The sequence below is a fragment of the Podarcis tiliguerta genome (genome assembly GCF_965153285.1).
Source record: "Podarcis tiliguerta genome assembly, chromosome: 4".
Lineage (NCBI taxonomy): Eukaryota > Metazoa > Chordata > Lepidosauria > Squamata > Lacertidae > Podarcis > Podarcis tiliguerta.
In genome coordinates this window covers 57,229,298-57,238,558 of record NC_139537.1, presented here as the reverse complement: position 1 = coordinate 57,238,558, position 9,261 = coordinate 57,229,298, and positions in this window count along the sequence as shown.

The following is a 9,261-nucleotide window of genomic DNA, read 5'->3' as shown; positions in this document are numbered from 1 at the left end:
GAATGTGTGTGCTAATACGCTTGACTGTTGAATGATGTGGAAACAATGCTTTCTGTAGTCTGTCTTGAACTCTTGTGTTTACAGCTTTCAGGAAATGTAATCTATAGGTAATGTAATTGGTCAACACTCCCACTAAAATCTCACTGGTGGTCTTTGGAGTTGTGGGTTGCATCTGTTCTCCAAGGAGATTTAAAACAACAAAATTCATGTTTGGTATATTTGAGTTTAAAATGCACCATCTCCTTTTAAGTATTTCACTGTTTCCCTCTAATAGGAAGGCTTAAGTTCACTTTACACTTGACCAACTTTTTAAATGTTCTGTTGCTATAAAAGCTCATACCACAATCAGCCTACTTGGTCTTTCCTTTAAAATAAGCACCCTAAAACTGAAAAATACAGTCTCACAAGATATGCTTGAAGACTGTTGGTTCCAGATTACACTAAAGCAAAGTATAGGGATCAGCCAATCAGAAGGTTGACGGTTCGAACCCCCGCGAAGGGGTGAGCTCCCATTGTTTGGTCCCAGCTCCTGCCCACCTAACAGTTCGAAAGCACATCAAAGTCCAAGTAGATAAATAGGTACTGTTCTGGCAGGAAGGTAAACGCCGTTTCCGTATACTGCTCTGGTTCACCAGAAGCGTCTTAGTTATGCTGGGCACATGACCCGGAAGCTATCTGCGGACAAACGCCGGCTCACTCAGCCTATAGAGCAAGATGAGCGCCACAACCCCAGAGTCATCCGCGACTGGACCTAACAGGGGTACCTTTACCTTTTTTACTAGGTACAAAATATATCTATCTAGCACAACTTCTGTTATATTTACTATGAATGACCTATGTTTTCCTTAATCTAAAATCAATCTCTTGTTCAATCTACGGATTGAACAGGAAAACAACAACTAGTAGCTTGTTCTTCATTGAGGCCCTCCCATGTCTATTATTGTGAAAGAAAGTGGCAAAATGCACCTTTACATGTAGTGTTTAGTTTCACCCACCAATAATAAACTGGGCCAAGAGGATTTACAGTGATGAAGTTTCCTCATCTGGAGCAGCCAGCATCTGAGGGTTGGGCTGTGGTGCATATGTATACTTTCCCCACCTCCAGTGTTTGTGGAGCTGCCTGATTTGGGGCTGGGAGCTTCTAGAGAAAGTGTTCTCTCCTTGAGAATTCCTTTTCCTACCAGGAAAGCTGTAAGCAACCCTGCCTGACTTGGACCCAGCATAAGGCTCCTCAGTCCCAGGCAATGCACTGGTAATCTGCTACAATACTTCTAGTGCTATTCATAAATACCCTGAGAAGGCACAGGTGGTGCACGAGAAAGTATATTTTATAAGTGACCTTGTTACTGATAGCAGTATAGACTTTCCACCCATTTCTGCTGAAACAGCATGTTTCATCTGTTCGTAAACATTTAGCACTGACAATGTGCAGAGGCTGAAATAAATATAAATGTCCTGCAATTAGCATAGATTGACCCAACTAATGAGATCCTGGTTTAGAGAAATAATCTTATTTTGTTTATTTAAAAGTAACATGTTTGCTGCAGGACCCAATTATTCTCCACTCATTCAAATTACAAACTCGTTTGTGATTGGTGTGGAAGAGAGTAACTGGCCATTTGGAGAGTCACCAATATGCCCTTGTCTGAAATAACTATCATTAGCCTGAATCTTTGAGCTACAGAAACCCAGTTCAAAGACTTGCATTTCTGAAGAGTGCTTGTAAAACTAACGGTTGAGTTGCAGCTTCAGCTACAATCTCTTGAAATTACTGTCATTGCATGCCATACAGAGGGAGCTGATCTGCAAGAGGGAGAACTAGCTGCAGCCTGAAGATGGAAATGCTGTGAAAACAAGGTTGACTTTTAAAGCTTTTGTCATTGTTTGCATTAGCCTAATTCCTTAATGTTTTTCTTGTCAGTTTGTTTCTTTTTCTCCTAAACACAGAGAGAACATTTGTCCTGCATGTGTCCTCAGTCCATCTGAGGTGGTGTATTTTAATAGAGGCTGGATGGGATGCTGAAGGTGTCACCTTTTTTTGTTCACTTAGAAAGTATATTCTAGATGCTGTACACAAATTAAAAAGCAAGGCAGTCCCTGACCACAGGGTGGCTGGCTGAAAGGCATGATATAAAAGGGAAGATGAAGACGCTGTCCCACCTCTTCCTCTTCTGTAACCAGGTTGGAGGGCTGCTAATAGATGACAATTTAGGGAGACAGAAGGAACCAACCTAGGCCCCATGTGGACTAAACTTTTAAAGCAGCAATGTACCATGTTAAACAGCAGGTGTCTGGGCCCTTCATGGGGAATTTTGTGGGTGCTCAGGGCCCCCATGGAATTGGCACCTATGTTAAACAGTCATGGTTTCCCCCAATGAATCCTGGGAACTGTTAGGAAACGCTTGGGAAGAAGGATTGGTTGTTAAATTAGTCTGGAAATTATAGCTCTGTGAGGGGAATAGAGACCTCCTAACAACACTCAGTCCCTTTACAATTCCCAGGATTCTTTGGGAGAAGCTGTGATTCCTTAAATAGGTATGGTACTGCTTTAAATGTCACCCTATTAAGTGTCACAGTTGTCATCCTATTCATTCTTGGAAAGGAACATCGATTCAATCAAGACATCTTACCACAGAATATTATACAGTGGTACCTCGGTTTAAGAACAGTCCTGTTTAAGAACGATTCGGTTTACGAACTCCGCAAAACCAGAAATAGTGTCCCGGTTTGTGAACTTTACCTCGGTCTAAGAACGGAAGCCGAACGGTGGAAGGGCACCAGCGGTGGGAGGCTTCATTAGGGAAAGTGCGCCTCGGTTTAAGAACAGTTACAGTTTAAGAACGGACTTCAGGAACAGATTAAGTTTGTAAATGGAGGTACCACTGTACTTTATAGCAAAATGCATAGGTTGGATCTTGTTGCCTCCAATTCAGTGATTTGGAATTTTATTTATTTTAATACATAAATTACCTCCTCAGCTAAGATACAGAGGGAAAATGATTTTCCATGAATAGCTGGCCAATGCAGCGTAATTTGAATGTTCGGGTGGGTGACTATAGTGAAAACAAATAACCAGGGTCTTAATTTTAAAAATAATAATAATGGCATGTCACCATTCTCACACAGGAATCATAGCACTTAGTTTTAGATGGAGAGCTGTTTATGAAACGGGCATGCCAGGAAAACAAAAGCTCACTGTGTCAGAGAGAACTTTTCAGAACTAGCTTTTGTCTACTGTAGTAGGTTTTTTAATTTATTTATTTGTATGTGCTAGCTGTTTGTTTCCAACAGCTGCTGCATCAGCATAATGCCACAATACAAGGCATTGTAGGGGTGCCCTGCTGGACATTATTCTGGCACAGAAATGATGTTGCAACTTAGCTGACCAACATCAAGGTAGCAAAGCCATGTGATTCCTGAGTGAAATGACCAAGCAGTATGCAGCTTTTACTAGAACATCTAGGTTTGAAAGTAAAGAGTTGTGAGCTGGATTCCACTTGTGAGCAGATACAGTATGGGCCACGACTAAAAATAGCATCTTTTTGAATGATGCAAGCGCATGGGAGATGAGTCATGGCTTTTAATTCATCAGGACTATTGAATCCGTACACGCAGAGGAGTTGTGTCTTCAATTATCATTATTATTGCAGCCCATTGTTTTTTCACATAAAGAATCCCATGGAACAATTCCCACATTGCAGTTCTATTTGCAGATTTATTACATAGCAGCAATGATGTATATGATGCACAGACAATGTGGACTTTCTAGGGGAGGAGTCATCCAGCTGTTGTTGGTCTCAAAGTCCCATCAGCAAGGGCCAGCATAGTAAATGATCAGAGATGATGGAATCGAGTCCAGTAACATCTGGAAGGCCATAGCTTACTCCAGTTCGGGATAGGGGGGAGCATAAGTTAGTAAAAATTTGGGAACAGCTTGAAACAGTTTGCCTCCCAAGTGCTGGCAGCTGGAAACTCACCCTTTTCTATGATTCTATGATTCTGTTATTCTATTTTGCAGCACATAAGTTATTTTGATCTCACTGAATTATTCATGCTGTGGGTTTTTTCCTCATACCTTTGCCAAACTACATGCAGAGTATAGCTTTCTTTTTTCTTAGGCAGTGAAGTAATAAATACAGATACAGATTGATAGATATATTACTTGAATGCTGCCTCATAAGAAATTCTAAAATCCATTTTAGAGGAATACCTTGGTACAGGTGTAACCAATGTTGTGCCCATCAGATGCTACTGGACTACAACTCACATCATCCCTGACCATTGGCTGTGCTGGCTGGAACTGATGGGAGTTGTAGCTCAACAACTTGGCTCAATGTTCACATTGGCTATGTCTGCCTTAGGTCAACCAACATTTTACAAAATAATGAGCAAGCTTTCAAATTCTCCAGAACTCTTCATGAGGCTGGAGATTAAGCAATGTAGAGAAAGGGTATGTGATCTTAGTATTTTATGTTAGCTAGCAGGTATATCATATATGCAAGTTATTTCACCCTTCTCAGCAGCTTGTAAAAATTATGATGAATTCAGCAAACACTAAACAAGAAACTCAGTTGCCGTAAAAGCCGCTGTAGCTGTCTAGTCTACAAGTACGGTATACTTTTCCTAATCATTGATACTGTAACAATTAACCCCAAAGCTTTATGTAATCACATTTATTTTTGAAGCTGTAACTGTGTGTGCTTTGTAATTAGAATTGATCAATAAGATTTCCTTAGCAGTTGCTGTTAAAGAGTTAATCTTAAGCTAGATCACAACTCTCGAAAGACCTGGGAAGCCAACCATCCTCAAAGAAGGCAGTCCATTATTACAAGCATTCCTATATCTCATTATCCATTTGATCTTCAAAGAAGATTGCCATCTTTCTTCTGCTGTAAGTTAATATGAAATAACATTAATTTGGATCATAAATCCAAGACACGTTATAGATCTCAATTGCTTCTATGCCTGTAACCAATTTAGAGTTACCATTTTAGTATGGAAAGGAAAAAGAGAGAACACAGCCAAAACAGCAGGCTTAGCACTACAGGAACAAATTAAAGAATGCATTGGGAAGCCCATTGCTTCCTGGAACATCTCTCCTGTGATGAAATGTGCATGCTCCAGATTAAAGAAGAGATCATGGCCCTTCTGAAGGAAGCAAGTGATGCACAGAGTTTTCTCCTCTGTTTGTTGTACCTAAGTTTCCTTGTAGTATATAAATACAGGATAGCCAGCGAGGGAAAATGTGGATGTCATGGAAACAAACTGCAGTGAGGCAAAACACAAGGCAACAGGCAGAAGTGTGTGGTTCCCTGTCACACAATGAGAGATTCTCCACATAACACACTGGATATAACTTATCCCATATCTTTGTTGCAAACTAAATCTAAAAGAAACTTCACACTGACTACATAAACCAGCTTCAGCTCACCAGAACTATTTAAACCTGTTTGAGAGCTTGTCACCATCCATCTTTCTGTGCAATTGTTCACTATTTCCCCTCTGTTGACTGCATGTTTAAAACCTGAATGAAAGTAGGCCAGAGTACTTTTAAAAGAGAAGTTCTCAAGTGTATTTTGTACTCCCGAAATGACTGGTGAAAGCAAATGCTTGTTGTAGGCAGATTTTTGATTAAATGCCTGGAAAGTACAGAACATGTTTTCATAGAAGGAAACGGCAAGCAAGAGTTTTAGCTTATCTGTTTCTTACCAGCTTGTATTACCTTGCAATATGCAGATAGATTGAAAACTAGAACAGTATAATACCAGCATTAAGAAGGATTTGAGTCCCATTTCTATCTAGTATGAAATCATCTTTGGATCACTGGTTACCTAGGCAACCTGTTTTCTACCTTCATTTATTCCAGTTTCGAGTCAGAATGTAATGTGACTACCCTGCCCCACCCCTCCCCATTTCACCCTTGAAACCAAAAGGTGGGCAGAAATCCATGGAAGGCATATGCTTATGATCTCCGCACCTTTTCTGTTCTTGCCAGATGGGCTCAGTCAACCAAAGAATTTGCTTTGCTTTTAAACCAATGCATGTAAGACTCCAGGGTGCCTTTAAGTGGGCTCAGATCTCTTACTGCCTATGCCACTAGCAGAGTGAAACATTGGGTACACACAGTACCACTACTGCAGATTAACACCTCCACAAAATTAGGTGACCTAGAGAGCCAATGGAGTTCTACCTGTTCCCTCCCCCCTCGACTTCTTGACACTAGCTTGTAGGGTGGGAAAAGAAGACAGAGCTCTGATGCCTTTAATTGTTGTCTAGACGATGATATTTCAGTACATGTGTGGCATTCGCATAGGGCCCCCGGTCGTTCCACGGACTACTGACCCTGCACCACCACGGCTTATCTCTTCCACTGCCACCAACCACGTATATTCAGACTCAGGTTGTAACGTATTAACAAAGGTTCCAGTTTACTGTGAACACAAACAAGTTTTAAATACTTTGAAACACTGTAATCCGATTCAGTCTCTCTGTCTGCCCTCTGTCTCTAACTCACTCTGACTCTTATGCCTCCCACCCACAAGAAACCAACCAAACCAACTGCCAAAACCCCTGTGTTGAGCCTTAAACACAGGCTCCGCCCCTGGGCTTTCTTATTGGTCATCCTTTTAACCCTTTCTCTCTCCCCCCCAGTACGACATCTCCATCATGACGGTCTATGTCTGAAATTCCTTCTTCTACAAAACCATTGAAATATTTCCTAGAATACTCCAATGTATAAATTTCCTAATTTTTTTTTTTAATAAATAGTTCATCTGAGGCTAGGATTCTGTTGCTTTCAGCTAGATGTGAGTGCATGAAGGAGAGTTAGATAGGAATGAAATGGGGAAGAATGAGTCAGTGGACATCTTTTATATATACTTCAATTTAATTATGTACATAGGTGAATCCGCATAAGATGTAGATTATGGTTATCCATATTCTAACTAGGGGAAAGTGCAACTGGGACTGCTGCTTTTGGGCAGTTCTTTACTCAGGTCACCTTGACATATTGCAGCATTTTCTCCAGTAATGCTATGAGTCAACATTTGCTGGGCCACTGTTGTCATTTTATTACCTATGGTGCTTTCTTTAATGTTACCATCTGGTTCTTATCAACAAGATGCAAATGATGGAGATGGGATCCTTCAACAGGAGGGGTGGGAAATAAATTGAATGAATGAATGCATAAAGGTTTCACTTCACTGGTGCTGTGATGCAGCAAAGTTCCACTCAGCTTGCACAAAGTGGCACAGAGCTATACAAATCCATTAGCAGGGCCAGACAACAGGGTGCTCCCCAGAAGTTGCTGGACTACAGTTCCCATCATCCCTGATTCAGTCAACATCTGAAGGGCACAATCTTGCCTATCCCTGTATTATTGTCATCATTTTTGGCCCAACATGGCTACTTCGTTGTTGGCTGCAGTCAGTGGCTCCTTCAGCCCAGTAGGGCCTAGGATAACAATACAGAGTGTCATATGGTAACTCAATGACTAACGGATTTATTGTGACATAGCTCTTCTCAGTTTTTCTCATTCAGTTACATGCTGCCCTTTGAATCATGCTTCTTGTTCTTCTTGGCGGCGTTACTTCATTCTATCACCAGGTGTCCCCCTTGCATTTCATAGAAAAATACACATTTCATGAATTCAGACTTATTCACTAATTGAGACAAATCACCGCATCCCTCCTCATCCTGGTTCCCAGTTACAACATTTGCATGTGACTCTTGAAACTCTACTGCACAGTCATTCTTTGATTACGGATGCTGTTTTTGAAGCAGTTTTCCTATTTTAATTTCTAATGTAGTCATTACAGGGAACTTGTTTTCTGTTACTGTTACTAAGCATATCAGTTTCCTTAATAGCAGGGCTACATCTTAAAAAGGTGATTGCATTCAGTCTAATCACATTCCTTCTGTTTTCATCAACGTAGGTCTCTTGGTTCAAAATGCATTCATGAATTTTTAACAGACATTTTTGATAAATGCACTGGGGGTTGGTATTCTTATTCCTGTTGAGGTACGGCAGCAGTTGAGCTAGGGTGAGGTAAGGGGTGTCATTCAGACATTAGGGTGGGGGATAAAGGGTTAATATTCCCTCCACTCAAGCCATGGTGCTGATCCATATCAGGGTGTGCGTTTTTCTCTCTCTCTGCACAGACAAACAAATATAAATATGCTTTTTAAGTAATTACAACATGTAATTTTGCCCTCATTGTTTATCTGCAAATTTAAAACCATAACCTCCTATTTATTTGGAGAGAGAGAGAGAGAGCAAACATTCAGAGAGCAACATAATTTGCTCAGGAAAATAGCCAAGTAAGTAGGGCTGAGGGAATCACACAAACCAGATTCCACAGCTGAGAGTTTCAATAAAGTAGGTAAAGAATGAATAGCATTCTGGAACCTTAGAGCATAACATATTTATTTTCATTTTGACAGAAGCTTTGGTGGACTACAATCCACATCATCAGATGTATTAAGTGTTGTCACAAGTTACAGGTGATATACATGATTTGGGGGTAAAGAGTGAGGTCAGCCCAAGCGTTGTGTTTCCTTCCAGGCAACTTTTAGAGGCCACAGTTTGGTGATGAGTGATGACAGAAGCAAAAGTGGGCGGAGCAATACATGTTAATTTACTCACACACCCAGCCGGTGTGGTGCAGTGGTTAAGAGCAGTGAACTCGTAATCTGGTGAACCGGGTTTGCGTCTCCTCTCCTCCACATGCAGCTGCTGGGTGACCTTGGGCTAGTCACACTACTCTAAAGTCTCTCAGCCCCACTCACCTTGCAGAGTGTTTGTTGTGGGGGAGGAAGGGAAAGGAGAATGTTAGCCGCTTTGAGACTCCTTAGGGTAGTGATAAAGTGGGATATCAAATCCAAACTCTTCTTCTTCGTCTTCGTCTTCGTCTTCTTCTCTCGATCCTCTTGCCAGGCAAGCAAGAATTATCAGAGTTCAAGGACACATTCAAGCCAGGCAGAAATACTTAATGCTTAAGGAGCCTGCAAAGCATGACGGGTGTGGCTGGGATGGTGTGTGGCTTTGAGGACTTAGCCTACCTTACCAAATCCAACCAAAGTCTTGCCCAACCTTAATAAAAAATAAAGATGAAGATTCCACCACACCCCTGAGCAGTTTCCTCTTCTACTACTTCAGCTGCAGTCCTAAGGCCAGGCTCAGTCTTTTTGACTGCAGCTCGAGCCCATTATCTACATATTGTCCATGAACAAAACAACTGCTCAAAGCTTTCCTATGGTGGT